The sequence below is a fragment of the Triturus cristatus genome, chromosome 4_1, assembly GCF_964204655.1.
Source record: "Triturus cristatus chromosome 4_1, aTriCri1.1, whole genome shotgun sequence".
NCBI classification, from domain to species: Eukaryota; Metazoa; Chordata; class Amphibia; order Caudata; family Salamandridae; genus Triturus; species Triturus cristatus.
In genome coordinates, this window is record NC_140585.1 from 145902816 (window position 1) to 145922427 (window position 19612).

The 19612-nt window shown below is 56.3% G+C and overlaps 8 non-coding genes across 8 annotated transcripts; all 8 read left to right on the plus strand.

Moving 5' to 3' along the window:
* The first annotated feature begins 2233 nt into the window (after nt 1–2233).
* On the plus strand, nt 2234–2305 carry TRNAE-CUC (transfer RNA glutamic acid (anticodon CUC)). Its single transcript has one exon. It is a non-coding gene; the product is annotated as a tRNA-Glu (tRNA).
* A 1698-nt stretch (nt 2306–4003) lies between these two features.
* Nucleotides 4004–4075, plus strand: TRNAD-GUC (transfer RNA aspartic acid (anticodon GUC)). The gene has a single exon. It is a non-coding gene; the product is annotated as a tRNA-Asp (tRNA).
* Nucleotides 4076–6680: 2605 nt separating this feature from the next.
* TRNAE-CUC (transfer RNA glutamic acid (anticodon CUC)) lies at nt 6681–6752 on the plus strand. Its single transcript has one exon. It is a non-coding gene; the product is annotated as a tRNA-Glu (tRNA).
* Nucleotides 6753–8450: 1698 nt separating this feature from the next.
* On the plus strand, nt 8451–8522 carry TRNAD-GUC (transfer RNA aspartic acid (anticodon GUC)). Its single transcript has one exon. It is a non-coding gene; the product is annotated as a tRNA-Asp (tRNA).
* Nucleotides 8523–11216: 2694 nt separating this feature from the next.
* On the plus strand, nt 11217–11288 carry TRNAE-CUC (transfer RNA glutamic acid (anticodon CUC)). Its single transcript has one exon. It is a non-coding gene; the product is annotated as a tRNA-Glu (tRNA).
* Nucleotides 11289–12964: 1676 nt separating this feature from the next.
* On the plus strand, nt 12965–13036 carry TRNAD-GUC (transfer RNA aspartic acid (anticodon GUC)). The gene has a single exon. It is a non-coding gene; the product is annotated as a tRNA-Asp (tRNA).
* A 2600-nt stretch (nt 13037–15636) lies between these two features.
* On the plus strand, nt 15637–15708 carry TRNAE-CUC (transfer RNA glutamic acid (anticodon CUC)). The gene has a single exon. It is a non-coding gene; the product is annotated as a tRNA-Glu (tRNA).
* A 1698-nt stretch (nt 15709–17406) lies between these two features.
* Nucleotides 17407–17478, plus strand: TRNAD-GUC (transfer RNA aspartic acid (anticodon GUC)). The gene has a single exon. It is a non-coding gene; the product is annotated as a tRNA-Asp (tRNA).
* The last annotated feature ends 2134 nt before the right edge of the window (nt 17479–19612 follow it).

Sequence of the window (19612 nt, forward strand, 5' to 3'; positions counted from 1 at the left end):
ATCTTTGTTTCGGTCTAATGTTTTAGGGCTTACAGGCACATTGTGAAAGTGAAAGTTCCACTGGCCTGCACGTGCACTCCCCACCATCCTCGTCAGAGATCTTATATTGCCTAGGTCCAGCATGAGTACCAAATTCCTTTCAGGCTATTGCAGTGTATTCTGCTACTTGTAGTTTCTAACACTCTAAACTGAGGGCGAGGGGAGCCAGCATCCAAAGCAACACCCTGGTCTGGGTGAAGCGCTCATGCTCAGATCTGGGCTTACTTGAGAGCTTTGACGAGGCCTTGGACGAGCTGCAGGCATCCCCCAGAAGGTCTGCTGCCCTCCTACAGGGGTCCCTGAGAAGAGGAGCAGACCCCCGCTGGTGCCCTGAGAAGAGGCACTGACCCCCCGCTGGTGCCCTGAGTAGAGGCGCTGACACCCCGCTGGTGCCCTGAGGAGAGGCACTGCCCTCCCTCTGGTGCCCTGAGAGGAGGAGCTGACCCCCGCTGGTGCCCTGAGAAGAGGCGCTTACCTCCTGCTGGTGCCCTGAGTAGAGGCGCTGACCTCCCGCTGGTGCCATGAGAAAAGGGACTGCCCTCCTTCAGGGGTACCTGAGAAGAGGTGCTGATTCCCCGCTAGTGCCCTGAGAAGTGGCGCTGACCTCCAGCTGGTGCCCTGAGAAGAGGCGCTGCCCTCCTGCAAGGGCCCCTGAGAAGAGGCGCTGACCTCCAGCTGGTGCCATGAGAATAGGCGCTGCCCTCCTGCAAGGGCCCCTGAGAAGAGGCGCTGACCCCCCCCGCTAGTGCCCTGAGAAGAGGCGCTGACCTCCAGCTGGTGCCCTGAGAAGAGGCGCTGACCTCCAGCTGGTGCCCTGAGAAGAGGCGCTGCCCTCCTGCAAGGGCCCCTGAGAAGAGGCGCTGACCTCCAGCTGATGCCCTGAGAAGAGGCGCTGCCCTCCTGCAAGGGCCCCTGAGAAGAGGTGCTGACCCCCCCGCTAGTGCCCTGAGAAGAGGCACTGACCTCCAGCTGGTGCCCTGAGAAGAGGTGCTGACCTCCCGCTGGTGCCCTGAGAAGAGGTGCTGACCTCCCGCTGGTGCCCTAAGAAGAGGCGCTGACCTCCTGCTGGTGCCCTGAGAAGAGGCACTGACCCCCCGCTGGTGCCCTGAGTAGAGGTGCTGACACCCCGCTGGGGCCCTGAGAAGAGGCACTGACCCCCCCCCGCTGGTGCTCTGAGGAGAGGCACTGCCCTCCCTCTGGTGCTCTGAGAGGAGGAGCTGACCCCCGCTGGTGCCCTGAGAAGAGGCGCTTATCTCCTGCTGGTGCCCTGAGTAGAGGCGCTGACCTCCCGCTGGTGCCATGAGAAAAGGGACTGCCCTCCTTCAGGGGTACCTGAGAAGAGGTGCTGATCCCCGCTAGTGCCCTGAGAAGAGGCGCTGACCTCCAGCTGGTGCCCTGAGAAGAGGCGCTGACCTCCCGCTGGTGCCCTGAGAAGAGGCGCTGACCTCCAGCTGGTGCCCTGAGAAGAGGCGCTGCCCTCCTGCAAGGGCCCCTGAGAAGAGGCGCTGACCCCCCGCTAGTGCCCTGAGAAGAGGCACTGACCTCCAGCTGGTGCCCTGAGAAGAGGCGCTGCCCTCCTGCAAAGGCCCCTGAGAAGAGGCGCTGACCCCCCCGCTAGTGCCCTGAGAAGAGGCGCTGACCTCCAGCTGGTGCCCTGAGAAGAGGCGCTGCCCTCCTGCAAGGGCCCCTGAGAAGAGGCGCTGACCCCCCGCTAGTGCCCTGAGAAGAGGTGCTGACCTCCAGCTGGTGCCCTGAGAAGAGGCGCTGACCTCCCGCTGGTGCCCTGAGAAGAGGCGCTGACCTCCCGCTGGTGCCCTGAGAAGAGGAGCTGACCTAGAACAGTGACTGGTATTTTTCTGGATGGTTAATTGGTTCTTGCTGTTTTTGCTCTCCAGTTAGTTGTGTGTTATGAAGGTCCCATGCGTCTTCCAGGGATGGAAACTGTCCCGAGATCTGAGTCTATTTAACGTTCAGTAGATTGCTTTGTTGGGGGTGTGCCTGAAAGCAGTGTTTTTTTTGTGTGTCCCATGATGTTTTCCAAAGTGTAGTAAAGACTAGCTTGCCAGTGTTAGGTTGATGTGTGTGTGTTTTCCTGCTTACTTTAGTTGATGCACAAAACCCTGTGACAGCAGCACAGGCGGCCTCACCCTGGTGGTATGTCTTGGAGCAGGTGCTGCTCCAGAGCACCCAGTGCTCCCTGGTGGTCTAGTGGTTAGGATTCGGCGCTCTCACCGCCGCGGCCCGGGTTCGATTCCCGGTCAGGGAAGGGACTCTTTTTTTCTCCCCACGGTATACTTCTAGTTTTTTTTCATCCTATCTAAACACATTTTTTAAGGTTCTACATCGCAAATCTTTTATTACATACATTTCTTCTTTACTTGACCTGCCACCTGCTAATAACAACGTCACCTTTCAGGCACACAGACAAAACACTGATAGAAAACTGAATGCTGGTCATCAAAGCTTGTTCTTCACAAAGGATGGGTTACCGCTTGGAAGAAGCACTGGCAAATCCAGGAGGCCTGTTTCTAGGGGTCTCCAGCTCTATGAAGAATCCAGTTTCAAGACAACATTGAAAGGGAGAGATTCGCTTCTGGAGCTTGCTACACTATAGCTTCGGAGATGGCAGCTTGCCAAATTGTTGACAGGCTCGAGCCAATTGTCAGAATGCCAGTATTCTGCGACCCACCTAGTTTGATGGATATCTGCTGGTTGGGTGGAAGGAAGCAAAGAGGAGGTGGGGACTTATAGTATTAACGTGAAGCCAGATAGGGAGATGGGGAAGAGCAGCATTGGAGGGGGAGAGCAACACGGGCGGGCGGGATACTGCTCACCAAGCCCGGATTTACGCAGGATGGGCGGAGTCCCTCAGTCTCTCTGTCCAGCGGGGGCTCTCTCTTTACCCGTATGGCCAGTCCGGCCCTGGTGCCGTCATGTCTCCCAAAGGGCGTCTCTAGCCCGTCACTCTGGAGTCTGTATCCTCCGGGTGAGGTCTCCTATTCTTCTAGCTAGGGGCTGGAGAGAAGGGAGGTGGTTGGTCTGGGGCGCCAGTCATAGTCGCCCTTGAGAGGCGTTTCTAAGGTAGTTTGTAAGTGTGTCTGGACAGGTTGCTCTAAGGTGCGCAAAGTGATGTCTTAGCATTTGAAAGAAGCATTGAGAAAGGCAGGTGGCCTGTTTGTTTTCCTTTGCTGGCTTTGTGCAGGGAAGGAAAGTCTCCATTGTAGGGTTTGGCGCTTTATGAAGGCCTTGAGCTGCTGTTTAGAGACAGAGTGCCGCCTAGGCGGCTGGGCACGCTGCTCACACCTCATGCCATATAGCGCCTTGTCATCCCTACATCACCGAGCCTTCGATAGCTCAGTTGGTAGAGCGGAGGACTGTAGTGGGGAAGCTGATATCCTTAGGTCGCTGGTTCAAATCCGGCTCGAAGGAATTTTGCAAAGTCTTCACTTTTTTCCTCTGCTTCACAATTCAAAGCGCCTCTTTCTCAGACACTCGCACACCTGGGCTTTTCCTGCCTCCTCTCTTCTCCTTTACAAGCCAGCTTTCTCCTTTGGCGCAGGCGGGCGGGTGGGCGGGTGGGAGGGAGCGTCTCCCTCCCCACTCCCTGTGTGCAGCCCCCGCTGCAATCCTCCAGCATCAGAGAGAGCCAGGGGCCCCTGGGCTGAAGATCCAGGCCGGGGCCGTCAGAAGCAGCCGTGGGAGCTGGTTGCTGTGACTCTGGCATCAGGTGATGCTGCTGAGAGCGCTGCTGAGAGTGTCTGCTAGGAGGTGAGAAGGATCTTGTGAGGCAGGAGTGTGTTTGTGTGTGTATTGTGTGAGGGAGTGTGTGTGTGTTTATTGAGCCTGTGGGCCCCTGTGTTGGTGTGAAGGAGTTGATAAATGGCACAAATTCATAGCATATGAGGATGGACAGGCGGGTTTTCAGCCACATGAGGAGCGGCTCAGCGAGACCAGGTGCAGCTGTTCCTCGTTAGTATAGTGGTCAGTATCCCCGCCTGTCACGCGGGAGACCGGGGTTCAATTCCCCGACGGGGAGGATTCCATCACATTTTTTAAAGCATGACAACTCTACCTTTATTTAGAATTTCATCTAGAATGTGGCGCTTTCCACTCATGACATCATCTGATTTACTAATGCGGTCTCATAACTTTTACGATCAATCACGGGCAATTTTTAAGTGGGACACTTTTTGCGAAGGATGTCTGCCTTTTCGTTTTAACCTTCTGTGTACTTAATTGAAAAAAGAAACGTGCACGAAGCCTTGTTATTTACATCAAAATCAAATGACTACATGATCAATCATATGCGTTGAAGCCTGTTGTTTTTTCAAGAGACATAAATGAAATGATGGATCGCGCTCTGAATGAGGAATTATTTTTTATGACGTTGAAGCGTTTTATTTATCTTTGTTTCGGTCTAATGTTTTAGGGCTTACAGGCACATTGTGAAAGTGAAAGTTCCACTGGCCTGCACGTGCACTCCCCACCATCCTCGTCAGAGATCTTATATTGCCTAGGTCCAGCATGAGTACCAAATTCCTTTCAGGCTATTGCAGTGTATTCTGCTACTTGTAGTTTCTAACACTCTAAACTGAGGGCGAGGGGAGCCAGCATCCAAAGCAACACCCTGGTCTGGGTGAAGCGCTCATGCTCAGATCTGGGCTTACTTGAGAGCTTTGACGAGGCCTTGGACGAGCAGCAGGCATCCCCCAGAAGGTCTGCTGCCCTCCTACAGGGGTCCCTGAGAAGAGGAGCAGACCCCCGCTGGTGCCCTGAGAAGAGGCACTGACCCCCCGCTGGTGCCCTGAGTAGAGGCGCTGACACCCCGCTGGTGCCCTGAGGAGAGGCACTGCCCTCCCTCTGGTGCCCTGAGAGGAGGAGCTGACCCCCGCTGGTGCCCTGAGAAGAGGCGCTTACCTCCTGCTGGTGCCCTGAGTAGAGGCGCTGACCTCCCGCTGGTGCCATGAGAAAAGGGACTGCCCTCCTTCAGGGGTACCTGAGAAGAGGTGCTGATTCCCCGCTAGTGCCCTGAGAAGTGGCGCTGACCTCCAGCTGGTGCCCTGAGAAGAGGCGCTGCCCTCCTGCAAGGGCCCCTGAGAAGAGGCGCTGACCTCCAGCTGGTGCCATGAGAATAGGCGCTGCCCTCCTGCAAGGGCCCCTGAGAAGAGGCGCTGACCCCCCCCGCTAGTGCCCTGAGAAGAGGCGCTGACCTCCAGCTGGTGCCCTGAGAAGAGGCGCTGACCTCCAGCTGGTGCCCTGAGAAGAGGCGCTGCCCTCCTGCAAGGGCCCCTGAGAAGAGGCGCTGACCTCCAGCTGATGCCCTGAGAAGAGGCGCTGCCCTCCTGCAAGGGCCCCTGAGAAGAGGTGCTGACCCCCCCGCTAGTGCCCTGAGAAGAGGCGCTGACCTCCAGCTGGTGCCCTGAGAAGAGGTGCTGACCTCCCGCTGGTGCCCTGAGAAGAGGTGCTGACCTCCCGCTGGTGCCCTAAGAAGAGGCGCTGACCTCCTGCTGGTGCCCTGAGAAGAGGCACTGACCCCCCGCTGGTGCCCTGAGTAGAGGTGCTGACACCCCGCTGGGGCCCTGAGAAGAGGCACTGACCCCCCCCCCCCCCGCTGGTGCTCTGAGGAGAGGCACTGCCCTCCCTCTGGTGCTCTGAGAGGAGGAGCTGACCCCCGCTGGTGCCCTGAGAAGAGGCGCTTATCTCCTGCTGGTGCCCTGAGTAGAGGCGCTGACCTCCCGCTGGTGCCATGAGAAAAGGGACTGCCCTCCTTCAGGGGTACCTGAGAAGAGGTGCTGATCCCCGCTAGTGCCCTGAGAAGAGGCGCTGACCTCCAGCTGGTGCCCTGAGAAGAGGCGCTGACCTCCCGCTGGTGCCCTGAGAAGAGGCGCTGACCTCCAGCTGGTGCCCTGAGAAGAGGCGCTGCCCTCCTGCAAGGGCCCCTGAGAAGAGGCGCTGACCCCCCGCTAGTGCCCTGAGAAGAGGCACTGACCTCCAGCTGGTGCCCTGAGAAGAGGCGCTGCCCTCCTGCAAAGGCCCCTGAGAAGAGGCGCTGACCCCCCCGCTAGTGCCCTGAGAAGAGGCGCTGACCTCCAGCTGGTGCCCTGAGAAGAGGCGCTGCCCTCCTGCAAGGGCCCCTGAGAAGAGGCGCTGACCCCCCGCTAGTGCCCTGAGAAGAGGTGCTGACCTCCAGCTGGTGCCCTGAGAAGAGGCGCTGACCTCCCGCTGGTGCCCTGAGAAGAGGCGCTGACCTCCCGCTGGTGCCCTGAGAAGAGGAGCTGACCTAGAACAGTGACTGGTATTTTTCTGGATGGTTAATTGGTTCTTGCTGTTTTTGCTCTCCAGTTAGTTGTGTGTTATGAAGGTCCCATGCGTCTTCCAGGGATGGAAACTGTCCCGAGATCTGAGTCTATTTAACGTTCAGTAGATTGCTTTGTTGGGGGTGTGCCTGAAAGCAGTGTTTTTTTTGTGTGTCCCATGATGTTTTCCAAAGTGTAGTAAAGACAAGCTTGCCAGTGTTAGGTTGATGTGTGTGTGTTTTCCTGCTTACTTTAGTTGATGCACAAAACCCTGTGACAGCAGCACAGGCGGCCTCACCCTGGTGGTATGTCTTGGAGCAGGTGCTGCTCCAGAGCACCCAGTGCTCCCTGGTGGTCTAGTGGTTAGGATTCGGCGCTCTCACCGCCGCGGCCCGGGTTCGATTCCCGGTCAGGGAAGGGACTCTTTTTTTCTCCCCACGGTATACTTCTAGTTTTTTTTCATCCTATCTAAACACATTTTTTAAGGTTTTACATCGCAAATCTTTTATTACATACATTTCTTCTTTACTTGACCTGCCACCTGCTAATAACAACGTCACCTTTCAGGCACACAGACAAAACACTGATAGAAAACTGAATGCTGGTCATCAAAGCTTGTTCTTCACAAAGGATGGGTTACCGCTTGGAAGAAGCACTGGCAAATCCAGGAGGCCTGTTTCTAGGGGTCTCCAGCTCTATGAAGAATCCAGTTTCAAGACAACATTGAAAGGGAGAGATTCGCTTCTGGAGCTTGCTACACTATAGCTTCGGAGATGGCAGCTTGCCAAATTGTTGACAGGCTCGAGCCAATTGTCAGAATGCCAGTATTCTGCGACCCACCTAGTTTGATGGATATCTGCTGGTTGGGTGGAAGGAAGCAAAGAGGAGGTGGGGGCTTATAGTATTAACGTGAAGCCAGATAGGGAGATGGGGAAGAGCAGCATTGGAGGGGGAGAGCAACACGGGCGGGCGGGATACTGCTCACCAAGCCCGGATTTACGCAGGATGGGCGGAGTCCCTCAGTCTCTCTGTCCAGCGGGGGCTCTCTCTTTACCCGTATGGCCAGTCCGGCCCTGGTGCCGTCATGTCTCCCAAAGGGCGTCTCTAGCCTGTCACTCTGGAGTCTGTATCCTCCGGGTGAGGTCTCCTATTCTTCTAGCTAGGGGCTGGAGAGAAGGGAGGTGGTTGGTCTGGGGCGCCAGTCATAGTCGCCCTTGAGAGGCGTTTCTAAGGTAGTTTGTAAGTGTGTCTGGACAGGTTGCTCTAAGGTGCGCAAAGTGATGTCTTAGCATTTGAAAGAAGCATTGAGAAAGGCAGGTGGCCTGTTTGTTTTCCTTTGCTGGCTTTGTGCAGGGAAGGAAAGTCTCCATTGTAGGGTTTGGCGCTTTATGAAGGCCTTGAGCTGCTGTTTAGAGACAGAGTGCTGCCTAGGCGGCTGGGCACGCTGCTCACACCTCATGCCATATAGCGCCTTGTCATCCCTACATCACCGAGCCTTCGATAGCTCAGTTGGTAGAGCGGAGGACTGTAGTGGGGAAGCTGATATCCTTAGGTCGCTGGTTCAAATCCGGCTCGAAGGAATTTTGCAAAGTCTTCACTTTTTTCCTCTGCTTCACAATTCAAAGCGCCTCTTTCTCAGACACTCGCACACCTGGGCTTTTCCTGCCTCCTCTCTTCTCCTTTACAAGCCAGCTTTCTCCTTTGGCGCAGGCGGGCGGGTGGGCGGGTGGGAGGGAGCGTCTCCCTCCCCACTCCCTGTGTGCAGCCCCCGCTGCAATCCTCCAGCATCAGAGAGAGCCAGGGGCCCCTGGGCTGAAGATCCAGGCCGGGGCCGTCAGAAGCAGCCGTGGGAGCTGGTTGCTGTGACTCTGGCATCAGGTGATGCTGCTGAGAGCGCTGCTGAGAGTGTCTGCTAGGAGGTGAGAAGGATCTTGTGAGGCAGGAGTGTGTTTGTGTGTGTATTGTGTGAGGGAGTGTGTGTGTGTTTATTGAGCCTGTGGGCCCCTGTGTTGGTGTGAAGGAGTTGATAAATGGCACAAATTCGTAGCATATGAGGATGGACAGGAGGGTTTTCAGCCACATAAGGAGCGGCTCAGCGAGACCAGGTGCAGCTGTTCCTCGTTAGTATAGTGGTCAGTATCCCCGCCTGTCACGCGGGAGACCGGGGTTCAATTCCCCGACGGGGAGGATTCCATCGCATTTTTTAAAGCATGACAACTCTACCTTTATTTAGAATTTCATCTAGAATGTGGCGCTTTCCACTCATGACATCATCTGATTTACTAATGCGGTCTCATAACTTTTACGATCAATCACGGGCAATTTTTAAGTGAGACACTTTTTGCGAAGGATGTCTGCCTTTTCGTTTTAAGCTTCTGTGTACTTAATTGAAAAAAGAAACGTGCACGAAGCCTTGTTATTTACATCAAAATCAAAGGACTACATGATCAATCATATGCGTTGAAGCCTGTTGTTTTTTCAAGAGACATAAATGAAATGATGGATCGCGCTCTGAATGAGGAATTATTTTTTATGACGTTGAAGCGTTTTATTTATCTTTGTTTCGGTCTAATGTTTTAGGGCCTACAGGCACATTGTGAAAGTGAAAGTTCCACTGGCCTGCACGTGCACTCCCCACCATCCTCGTCAGAGATCTTATATTGCCTAGGTCCAGCATGAGTACCAAATTCCTTTCAGGCTATTGCAGTGTATTCTGCTACTTGTAGTTTCTAACACTCTAAACTGAGGGCGAGGGGAGCCAGCATCCAAAGCAACACCCTGGTCTGGGTGAAGCGCTCATGCTCAGATCTGGGCTTACTTGAGAGCTTTGACGAGGCCTTGGACGAGCTGCAGGCATCCCCCAGAAGGTCTGCTGCCCTCCTACAGGGGTCCCTGAGAAGAGGAGCAGACCCCCGCTGGTGCCCTGAGAAGAGGCACTGACCCCCCGCTGGTGCCCTGAGTAGAGGCGCTGACACCCCGCTGGTGCCCTGAGGAGAGGCACTACCCTCCCTCTGGTGCCCTGAGAGGAGGAGCTGACCCCCGCTGGTGCCCTGAGAAGAGGCACTGACACCCCGCTGGTGCCCTGAGGAGAGGCACTGCCCTCCCTCTGGTGCCCTGAGAGGAGGAGCTGACCCCCGCTGGTGCCCTGAGAAGAGGCGCTTACCTCCTGCTGGTGCCCTGAGTAGAGGCGCTGACCTCCCGCTGGTGCCATGAGAAAAGGGACTGCCCTCCTTCAGGGGTACCTGAGAAGAGGTGCTGATTCCCCGCTAGTGCCCTGAGAAGTGGCGCTGACCTCCAGCTGGTGCCCTGAGAAGAGGCGCTGCCCTCCTGCAAGGGCCCCTGAGAAGAGGCGCTGACCTCCAGCTGGTGCCATGAGAATAGGCGCTGCCCTCCTGCAAGGGCCCCTGAGAAGAGTCGCTGACCCCCCCGCTAGTGCCCTGAGAAGAGGCGCTGACCTCCAGCTGGTGCCCTGAGAAGAGGCGCTGACCTCCAGCTGGTGCCCTGAGAAGAGGCGCTGCCCTCCTGCAAAGGCCCCTGAGAAGAGGCGCTGACCTCCAGCTGGTGCCCTGAGAAGAGGCGCTGCCCTCCTGCAAGGGCCCCTGAGAAGAGGCGCTGACCCCCCCGCTAGTGCCCTGAGAAGAGGTGCTGACCTCCAGCTGGTGCCCTGAGAAGAGGTGCTGACCTCCCGCTGGTGCCCTGAGAAGAGGTGCTGACCTCCCGCTGGTGCCCTGAGAAGAGGCGCTGACCTCCTGCTGGTGTCCTGAGAAGAGGCACTGACCCCCCGCTGGTGCCCTGAGTAGAGGTGCTGACACCCCGCTGGGGCCCTGAGAAGAGGCACTGACCCCCCCCCGCTGGTGCTCTGAGGAGAGGCACTGCCCTCCCTCTGGTGCTCTGAGAGGAGGAGCTGACCCCCGCTGGTGCCCTGAGAAGAGGCGCTTACCTCCTGCTGGTGCCCTGAGTAGAGGCGCTGACCTCCCGCTGGTGCCATGAGAAAAGGGACTGCCCTCCTTCAGGGGTACCTGAGAAGAGGTGCTGATCCCCGCTAGTGCCCTGAGAAGAGGCGCTGACCTCCAGCTGGTGCCCTGAGAAGAGGCGCTGACCTCCCGCTGGTGCCCTGAGAAGAGGCGCTGACCTCCAGCTGGTGCCCTGAGAAGAGGCGCTGCCCTCCTGCAAGGGCCCCTGAGAAGAGGCGCTGACCCCCCGCTAGTGCCCTGAGAAGAGGCACTGACCTCCAGCTGGTGCCCTGAGAAGAGGCGCTGCCCTCCTGCAAAGGCCCCTGAGAAGAGGCGCTGACCCCCCCGCTAGTGCCCTGAGAAGAGGCGCTGACCTCCAGCTGGTGCCCTGAGAAGAGGCGCTGCCCTCCTGCAAGGGCCCCTGAGAAGAGGCGCTGACCCCCCGCTAGTGCCCTGAGAAGAGGTGCTGACCTCCAGCTGGTGCCCTGAGAAGAGGCGCTGACCTCCCGCTGGTGCCCTGAGAAGAGGCGCTGACCTCCCGCTGGTGCCCTGAGAAGAGGAGCTGACCTAGAACAGTGACTGGTATTTTTCTGGATGGTTAATTGGTTCTTGCTGTTTTTGCTCTCCAGTTAGTTGTGTGTTATGAAGGTCCCATGCGTCTTCCAGGGATGGAAACTGTCCCGAGATCTGAGTCTATTTAACGTTCAGTAGATTGCTTTGTTGGGGGTGTGCCTGAAAGCAGTGTTTTTTTTGTGTGTCCCATGATGTTTTCCAAAGTGTAGTAAAGACTAGCTTGCCAGTGTTAGGTTGATGTGTGTGTGTTTTCCTGCTTACTTTAGTTGATGCACAAAACCCTGTGACAGCAGCACAGGCGGCCTCACCCTGGTGGTATGTCTTGGAGCAGGTGCTGCTCCAGAGCACCCAGTGCTCCCTGGTGGTCTAGTGGTTAGGATTCGGCGCTCTCACCGCCGCGGCCCGGGTTCGATTCCCGGTCAGGGAAGGGACTCTTTTTTTCTCCCCACGGTATACTTCTAGTTTTTTTTCATCCTATCTAAACACATTTTTTAAGGTTCTACATCGCAAATCTTTTATTACATACATTTCTTCTTTACTTGACCTGCCACCTGCTAATAACAACGTCACCTTTCAGGCACACAGACAAAACACTGATAGAAAACTGAATGCTGGTCATCAAAGCTTGTTCTTCACAAAGGATGGGTTACCGCTTGGAAGAAGCACTGGCAAATCCAGGAGGCCTGTTTCTAGGGGTCTCCAGCTCTATGAAGAATCCAGTTTCAAGACAACATTGAGCTTGCTACACTATAGCTTCGGAGATGGCAGCTTGCCAAATTGTTGACAGGCTCGAGCCAATTGTCAGAATGCCAGTATTCTGCGACCCACCTAGTTTGATGGATATCTGCTGGTTGGGTGGAAGGAAGCAAAGAGGAGGTGGGGACTTATAGTATTAACGTGAAGCCAGATAGGGAGATGGGGAAGAGCAGCATTGGAGGGGGAGAGCAACACGGGCGGGCGGGATACTGCTCACCAAGCCCGGATTTACGCAGGATGGGCGGAGTCCCTCAGTCTCTCTGTCCAGCGGGGGCTCTCTCTTTACCCGTATGGCCAGTCCGGCCCTGGTGCCGTCATGTCTCCCAAAGGGCGTCTCTAGCCCGTCACTCTGGAGTCTGTATCCTCCGGGTGAGGTCTCCTATTCTTCTAGCTAGGGGCTGGAGAGAAGGGAGGTGGTTGGTCTGGGGCGCCAGTCATAGTCGCCCTTGAGAGGCGTTTCTAAGGTAGTTTGTAAGTGTGTCTGGACAGGTTGCTCTAAGGTGCGCAAAGTGATGTCTTAGCATTTGAAAGAAGCATTGAGAAAGGCAGGTGGCCTGTTTGTTTTCCTTTGCTGGCTTTGTGCAGGGAAGGAAAGTCTCCATTGTAGGGTTTGGCGCTTTATGAAGGCCTTGAGCTGCTGTTTAGAGACAGAGTGCCGCCTAGGCGGCTGGGCACGCTGCTCACACCTCATGCCATATAGCGCCTTGTCATCCCTACATCACCGAGCCTTCGATAGCTCAGTTGGTAGAGCGGAGGACTGTAGTGGGGAAGCTGATATCCTTAGGTCGCTGGTTCAAATCCGGCTCGAAGGAATTTTGCAAAGTCTTCACTTTTTTCCTCTGCTTCACAATTCAAAGCGCCTCTTTCTCAGACACTCGCACACCTGGGCTTTTCCTGCCTCCTCTCTTCTCCTTTACAAGCCAGCTTTCTCCTTTGGCGCAGGCGGGCGGGTGGGCGGGTGGGAGGGAGCGTCTCCCTCCCCACTCCCTGTGTGCAGCCCCCGCTGCAATCCTCCAGCATCAGAGAGAGCCAGGGGCCCCTGGGCTGAAGATCCAGGCCGGGGCCGTCAGAAGCAGCCGTGGGAGCTGGTTGCTGTGACTCTGGCATCAGGTGATGCTGCTGAGAGCGCTGCTGAGAGTGTCTGCTAGGAGGTGAGAAGGATCTTGTGAGGCAGGAGTGTGTTTGTGTGTGTATTGTGTGAGGGAGTGTGTGTGTGTTTATTGAGCCTGTGGGCCCCTGTGTTGGTGTGAAGGAGTTGATAAATGGCACAAATTCATAGCATATGAGGATGGACAGGCGGGTTTTCAGCCACATGAGGAGCGGCTCAGCGAGACCAGGTGCAGCTGTTCCTCGTTAGTATAGTGGTCAGTATCCCCGCCTGTCACGCGGGAGACCGGGGTTCAATTCCCCGACGGGGAGGATTCCATCGCATTTTTTAAAGCATGACAACTCTACCTTTATTTAGAATTTCATCTAGAATGTGGCGCTTTCCACTCATGACATCATCTGATTTACTAATGCGGTCTCATAACTTTTACGATCAATCACGGGCAATTTTTAAGTGGGACACTTTTTGCGAAGGATGTCTGCCTTTTCGTTTTAACCTTCTGTGTACTTAATTGAAAAAAGAAACGTGCACGAAGCCTTGTTATTTACATCAAAATCAAATGACTACATGATCAATCATATGCGTTGAAGCCTGTTGTTTTTTCAAGAGACATAAATGAAATGATGGATCGCGCTCTGAATGAGGAATTATTTTTTATGACGTTGAAGCGTTTTATTTATCTTTGTTTCGGTCTAATGTTTTAGGGCTTACAGGCACATTGTGAAAGTGAAAGTTCCACTGGCCTGCACGTGCACTCCCCACCATCCTCGTCAGAGATCTTATATTGCCTAGGTCCAGCATGAGTACCAAATTCCTTTCAGGCTATTGCAGTGTATTCTGCTACTTGTAGTTTCTAACACTCTAAACTGAGGGCGAGGGGAGCCAGCATCCAAAGCAACACCCTGGTCTGGGTGAAGCGCTCATGCTCAGATCTGGGCTTACTTGAGAGCTTTGACGAGGCCTTGGACGAGCTGCAGGCATCCCCCAGAAGGTCTGCTGCCCTCCTACAGGGGTCCCTGAGAAGAGGAGCAGACCCCCGCTGGTGCCCTGAGAAGAGGCACTGACCCCCCGCTGGTGCCCTGAGTAGAGGCGCTGACACCCCGCTGGTGCCCTGAGGAGAGGCACTGCCCTCCCTCTGGTGCCCTGAGAGGAGGAGCTGACCCCCGCTGGTGCCCTGAGAAGAGGCGCTTACCTCCTGCTGGTGCCCTGAGTAGAGGCGCTGACCTCCCGCTGGTGCCATGAGAAAAGGGACTGCCCTCCTTCAGGGGTACCTGAGAAGAGGTGCTGATTCCCCGCTAGTGCCCTGAGAAGTGGCGCTGACCTCCAGCTGGTGCCCTGAGAAGAGGCGCTGCCCTCCTGCAAGGGCCCCTGAGAAGAGGCGCTGACCTCCAGCTGGTGCCATGAGAATAGGCGCTGCCCTCCTGCAAGGGCCCCTGAGAAGAGGCGCTGACCCCCCCCGCTAGTGCCCTGAGAAGAGGCGCTGACCTCCAGCTGGTGCCCTGAGAAGAGGCGCTGACCTCCAGCTGGTGCCCTGAGAAGAGGCGCTGCCCTCCTGCAAGGGCCCCTGAGAAGAGGCGCTGACCTCCAGCTGATGCCCTGAGAAGAGGCGCTGCCCTCCTGCAAGGGCCCCTGAGAAGAGGTGCTGACCCCCCCGCTAGTGCCCTGAGAAGAGGCACTGACCTCCAGCTGGTGCCCTGAGAAGAGGTGCTGACCTCCCGCTGGTGCCCTGAGAAGAGGTGCTGACCTCCCGCTGGTGCCCTAAGAAGAGGCGCTGACCTCCTGCTGGTGCCCTGAGAAGAGGCACTGACCCCCCGCTGGTGCCCTGAGTAGAGGTGCTGACACCCCGCTGGGGCCCTGAGAAGAGGCACTGACCCCCCCCCGCTGGTGCTCTGAGGAGAGGCACTGCCCTCCCTCTGGTGCTCTGAGAGGAGGAGCTGACCCCCGCTGGTGCCCTGAGAAGAGGCGCTTATCTCCTGCTGGTGCCCTGAGTAGAGGCGCTGACCTCCCGCTGGTGCCATGAGAAAAGGGACTGCCCTCCTTCAGGGGTACCTGAGAAGAGGTGCTGATCCCCGCTAGTGCCCTGAGAAGAGGCGCTGACCTCCAGCTGGTGCCCTGAGAAGAGGCGCTGACCTCCCGCTGGTGCCCTGAGAAGAGGCGCTGACCTCCAGCTGGTGCCCTGAGAAGAGGCGCTGCCCTCCTGCAAGGGCCCCTGAGAAGAGGCGCTGACCCCCCGCTAGTGCCCTGAGAAGAGGCACTGACCTCCAGCTGGTGCCCTGAGAAGAGGCGCTGCCCTCCTGCAAAGGCCCCTGAGAAGAGGCGCTGACCCCCCCGCTAGTGCCCTGAGAAGAGGCGCTGACCTCCAGCTGGTGCCCTGAGAAGAGGCGCTGCCCTCCTGCAAGGGCCCCTGAGAAGAGGCGCTGACCCCCCGCTAGTGCCCTGAGAAGAGGTGCTGACCTCCAGCTGGTGCCCTGAGAAGAGGCGCTGACCTCCCGCTGGTGCCCTGAGAAGAGGCGCTGACCTCCCGCTGGTGCCCTGAGAAGAGGAGCTGACCTAGAACAGTGACTGGTATTTTTCTGGATGGTTAATTGGTTCTTGCTGTTTTTGCTCTCCAGTTAGTTGTGTGTTATGAAGGTCCCATGCGTCTTCCAGGGATGGAAACTGTCCCGAGATCTGAGTCTATTTAACGTTCAGTAGATTGCTTTGTTGGGGGTGTGCCTGAAAGCAGTGTTTTTTTTGTGTGTCCCATGATGTTTTCCAAAGTGTAGTAAAGACTAGCTTGCCAGTGTTAGGTTGATGTGTGTGTGTTTTCCTGCTTACTTTAGTTGATGCACAAAACCCTGTGACAGCAGCACAGGCGGCCTCACCCTGGTGGTATGTCTTGGAGCAGGTGCTGCTCCAGAGCACCCAGTGCTCCCTGGTGGTCTAGTGGTTAGGATTCGGCGCTCTCACCGCCGCGGCCCGGGTTCGATTCCCGGTCAGGGAAGGGACTCTTTTTTTCTCCCCACGGTATACTTCTAGTTTTTTTTCATCCTATCTAAACACATTTTTTAAGGTTCTACATCGCAAATCTTTTATTACATACATTTCTTCTTTACTTGACCTGCCACCTGCTAATAACAACGTCACCTTTCAGGCACACAGACAAAACACTGATAGAAAACTGAATGCTGGTCATCAAAGCTTGTTCTTCACAAAGGATGGGTTACCGCTTGGAAGAAGCACTGGCAAATCCAGGAGGCCTGTTTCTAGGGGTCTCCAGCTCTATGAAGAATCCAGTTTCAAGACAACATTGAAAGGGAGAGATTCGCTTCTGGAGCTTGCTACACTATAGCTTCGGAGATGGCAGCTTGCCAAATTGTTGACAGGCTCGAGCCAATTGTCAGAATGCCAGTATTCTGCGACCCACCTAGTTTGATGGATATCTGCTGGTTGGGTGGAAGGAAGCAAAGAGGAGGTGGGGACTTATAGTATTAACGTGAAGCCAGATAGGGAGATGGGGAAGAGCAGCATTGGAGGGGGAGAGCAACACGGGCGGGCGGGATACTGCTCACCAAGCCCGGATTTACGCAGGATGGGCGGAGTCCCTCAGTCTCTCTGTCCAGCGGGGGCTCTCTCTTTACCCGTATGGCCAGTCCGGCCCTGGTGCCGTCATGTCTCCCAAAGGGCGTCTCTAGCCCGTCACTCTGGAGTCTGTATCCTCCGGGTGAGGTCTCCTATTCTTCTAGCTAGGGGCTGGAGAGAAGGGAGGTGGTTGGTCTGGGGCGCCAGTCATAGTCGCCCTTGAGAGGCGTTTCTAAGGTAGTTTGTAAGTGTGTCTGGACAGGTTGCTCTAAGGTGCGCAAAGTGATGTCTTAGCATTTGAAAGAAGCATTGAGAAAGGCAGGTGGCCTGTTTGTTTTCCTTTGCTGGCTTTGTGCAGGGAAGGAAAGTCTCCATTGTAGGGTTTGGCGCTTTATGAAGGCCTTGAGCTGCTGTTTAGAGACAGAGTGCCGCCTAGGCGGCTGGGCACGCTGCTCACACCTCATGCCATATAGCGCCTTGTCATCCCTACATCACCGAGCCTTCGATAGCTCAGTTGGTAGAGCGGAGGACTGTAGTGGGGAAGCTGATATCCTTAGGTCGCTGGTTCAAATCCGGCTCGAAGGAATTTTGCAAAGTCTTCACTTTTTTCCTCTGCTTCACAATTCAAAGCGCCTCTTTCTCAGACACTCGCACACCTGGGCTTTTCCTGCCTCCTCTCTTCTCCTTTACAAGCCAGCTTTCTCCTTTGGCGCAGGCGGGCGGGTGGGCGGGTGGGAGGGAGCGTCTCCCTCCCCACTCCCTGTGTGCAGCCCCCGCTGCAATCCTCCAGCATCAGAGAGAGCCAGGGGCCCCTGGGCTGAAGATCCAGGCCGGGGCCGTCAGAAGCAGCCGTGGGAGCTGGTTGCTGTGACTCTGGCATCAGGTGATGCTGCTGAGAGCGCTGCTGAGAGTGTCTGCTAGGAGGTGAGAAGGATCTTGTGAGGCAGGAGTGTGTTTGTGTGTGTATTGTGTGAGGGAGTGTGTGTGTGTTTATTGAGCCTGTGGGCCCCTGTGTTGGTGTGAAGGAGTTGATAAATGGCACAAATTCATAGCATATGAGGATGGACAGGCGGGTTTTCAGCCACATGAGGAGCGGCTCAGCGAGACCAGGTGCAGCTGTTCCTCGTTAGTATAGTGGTCAGTATCCCCGCCTGTCACGCGGGAGACCGGGGTTCAATTCCCCGACGGGGAGGATTCCATCGCATTTTTTAAAGCATGACAACTCTACCTTTATTTAGAATTTCATCTAGAATGTGGCGCTTTCCACTCATGACATCATCTGATTTACTAATGCGGTCTCATAACTTTTACGATCAATCACGGGCAATTTTTAAGTGGGACACTTTTTGCGAAGGATGTCTGCCTTTTCGTTTTAACCTTCTGTGTACTTAATTGAAAAAAGAAACGTGCACGAAGCCTTGTTATTTACATCAAAATCAAATGACTACATGATCAATCATATGCGTTGAAGCCTGTTGTTTTTTCAAGAGACATAAATGAAATGATGGATCGCGCTCTGAATGAGGAATTATTTTTTATGACGTTGAAGCGTTTTATTTATCTTTGTTTCGGTCTAATGTTTTAGGGCTTACAGGCACATTGTGAAAGTGAAAGTTCCACTGGCCTGCACGTGCACTCCCCACCATCCTCGTCAGAGATCTTATATTGCCTAGGTCCAGCATGAGTACCAAATTCCTTTCAGGCTATTGCAGTGTATTCTGCTACTTGTAGTTTCTAACACTCTAAACTGAGGGCGAGGGGAGCCAGCATCCAAAGCAACACCCTGGTCTGGGTGAAGCGCTCATGCTCAGATCTGGGCTTACTTGAGAGCTTTGACGAGGCCTTGGACGAGCAGCAGGCATCCCCCAGAAGGTCTGCTGCCCTCCTACAGGGGTCCCTGAGAAGAGGAGCAGACCCCCGCTGGTGCCCTGAGAAGAGGCACTGACCCCCCGCTGGTGCCCTGAGTAGAGGCGCTGACACCCCGCTGGTGCCCTGAGGAGAGGCACTGCCCTCCCTCTGGTGCCCTGAGAGGAGGAGCTGACCCCCGCTGGTGCCCTGAGAAGAGGCGCTTACCTCCTGCTGGTGCCCTGAGTAGAGGCGCTGACCTCCCGCTGGTGCCATGAGAAAAGGGACTGCCCTCCTTCAGGGGTACCTGAGAAGAGGTGCTGATTCCCCGCTAGTGCCCTGAGAAGTGGCGCTGACCTCCAGCTGGTGCCCTGAGAAGAGGCGCTGCCCTCCTGCAAGGGCCCCTGAGAAGAGGCGCTGACCTCCAGCTGGTGCCATGAGAATAGGCGCTGCCCTCCTGCAAGGGCCCCTGAGAAGAGGCGCTGACCCCCCCCGCTAGTGCCCTGAGAAGAGGCGCTGACCTCCAGCTGGTGCCCTGAGAAGAGGCGCTGACCTCCAGCTGGTGCCCTGAGAAGAGGCGCTGCCCTCCTGCAAGGGCCCCTGAGAAGAGGCGCTGACCTCCAGCTGATGCCCTGAGAAGAGGCGCTGCCCTCCTGCAAGGGCCCCTGAGAAGAGGTGCTGACCCCCCCGCTAGTGCCCTGAGAAGAGGCGCTGACCTCCAGCTGGTGCCCTGAGAAGAGGTGCTGACCTCCCGCTGGTGCCCTGAGAAGAGGTGCTGACCTCCCGCTGGTGCCCTAAGAAGAGGCGCTGACCTCCTGCTGGTGCCCTGAGAAGAGGCACTGACCCCCCGCTGGTGCCCTGAGTAGAGGTGCTGACACCCCGCTGGGGCCCTGAGAAGAGGCACTGACCCCCCCCCCCCCCGCTGGTGCTCTGAGGAGAGGCACTGCCCTCCCTCTGGTGCTCTGAGAGGAGGAGCTGACCCCCGCTGGTGCCCTGAGAAGAGGCGCTTATCTCCTGCTGGTGCCCTGAGTAGAGGCGCTGACCTCCCGCTGGTGCCATGAGAAAAGGGACTGCCCTCCTTCAGGGGTACCTGAGAAGAGGTGCTGATCCCCGCTAGTGCCCTGAGAAGAGGCGCTGACCTCCAGCTGGTGCCCTGAGAAGAGGCGCTGACCTCCCGCTGGTGCCCTGAGAAGAGGCGCTGACCTCCAGCTGGTGCCCTGAGAAGAGGCGCTGCCCTCCTGCAAGGGCCCCTGAGAAGAGGCGCTGACCCCCCGCTAGTGCCCTGAGAAGAGGCACTGACCTCCAGCTGGTGCCCTGAGAAGAGGCGCTGCCCTCCTGCAAAGGCCCCTGAGAAGAGGCGCTGACCCCCCCGCTAGTGCCCTGAGAAGAGGCGCTGACCTCCAGCTGGTGCCCTGAGAAGAGGCGCTGCCCTCCTGCAAGGGCCCCTGAGAAGAGGCGCTGACCCCCCGCTAGTGCCCTGA